The 1797-nt window shown below is 34.2% G+C and overlaps 1 pseudogene; it reads right to left on the reverse strand.

Moving 5' to 3' along the window:
• Window positions 1–477: 477 nt before the first annotated feature.
• Gm22764 lies at window positions 478–569 on the reverse strand (annotated as a pseudogene).
• Between the last annotated feature and the right edge of the window lie 1228 nt (window positions 570–1797).

The following is a 1797-nucleotide window of genomic DNA, read 5'->3' on the forward strand; positions in this document are numbered from 1 at the left end:
ATCCCTGGAAAGAAACATTAGAAAAACAGCAGCAATATACAGAGTGAGCAGATTAAAAATATATATATATAATTAAATATATATATATATTTGTGTGTGTATATACCATATATGTATATATCTCTATGTATCCCACATATACGCTCCATATATGAATTTGTTTCATATGTTTTATATATATATCTTATCCAGGAAATGGAAGGAGAAGCCCTTGGTCCTATGAAGGGGAATGACAGTGTGGTGAGGTGGGAGTGGGTGGGTGGGGGAGCACCCTCATAGAAGCAAGGGGAGGGGGAATGGGATAGGGGGTTTGCAGAGGGGAAACTAGGAAAGAGGATAACATTTGAAATGTAAATAAAGAAAATATCCAATAAAAGAAAAAATAAAGAAAATAGATTTCTCTCTCATAATACGTTCAGATTATGATTTCACCTCCCTGTCTTCCTCCTAGATTCTTTCCACGTTCTCTTCCATCTTAGAAACATGGAATGAGACACAAAAATGCATGTCATCCTTGCACAGGGGCCAGGGTATTCTCTGTATCATTTCAATTTGAGTATTGTTTTTAATTGTTACTTGTTTGTTATGTACTAGCAAAGGAAGCAAGAGTGCTACATATTATTATATTTTTTGTAGAAAAATTCTACTAATTTCTGTACAGACTATTAATACATTTCAATAAAAAAGATGTAATTTTGTCACTTCCACTAAAGTCAGATATCCCAAGACATAACTATTGTCTTTCCTTTATTCCAATTTAGTATTTTTATAGTGAAATTGAATTTTTTTACATTTAAATGTTATATATTTTGAAATATTTGGATTCACTAATATTTTATGTTGTCTATAGATGTCTATATTAATATTTACTCACATTTTTTATTCTGTTGCTTCCAACTTATTTTTCTCTTCATTGATATCCTCTGCGATATTTTTCTTGTATGAATATTTTATGTCTTGAATTTAATTGGCTAGTCCTTGGAGGGACTCAACATATTTATGTTACTTTATTTCTTAAACTACTTTTATTGTATACACTCATACCTTTCAATATGTAGTTTGGAAAATAACCTCAGGCAAATAGATTATACACACATTCAGATAATTTTTTTAAAAATATTTCCATCTCTCATACTATTTACTGATTGAAATTTCTGAAGTTGTTCAAACAGACTTAACTGCAAGAGGCTAAATATTATGTCTTTTCTTTACCTTGTTTTTTTATCCAAACTGAGTTTGATTTATTTGCCATAAATGATGATAAATCAAAACATAATAAGCCCTCAAGTGTACATAGTATCTGTTTTGTTTTATCGAACTTTTATTTTATTTTATTTTGAATACATTTTATTAATTATTTAAATTCCATATGTTGAACCCTACCCTGTCCTAGTGCACTCTTCCCACAGTTCATTCCCCCATTCCCTCTTCCCTTTACCTCTGAGAGGCCTCTTTGCCTCTTCCCAGGCATCCTTCTTCTATGTGGCCTCTAGTCTCTACAGGATTTGGCACATCCTCTCCAACAGAGTCCAGGCAAGGCAGTCCTCTGTTATATACTGGGCAGGCAGAGTGGGGGTGGGGCACAAACCAGCTCCTGTATGGTCTTTGATTGGTGGCTTAGTTTCTGTGATCTCCCAGGGGTTCAGGTTAGTTTACACTGTTGGTTTTCTTATGGGGTTACCATCTTCTTCATTTCCTTCACTCTTTCCCCTAACTCTTCCGAGGGGTCCTGACCAGAGTTCAATGGTTGCCTGTAATTATATGCATATGTCTCGGTCAGCTGTTGGTAGAGCCTCT

Source organism: Mus musculus, chromosome 14 (genome assembly GCF_000001635.26).
Source record: "Mus musculus strain C57BL/6J chromosome 14, GRCm38.p6 C57BL/6J".
NCBI lineage: Eukaryota > Metazoa > Chordata > Mammalia > Rodentia > Muridae > Mus > Mus musculus.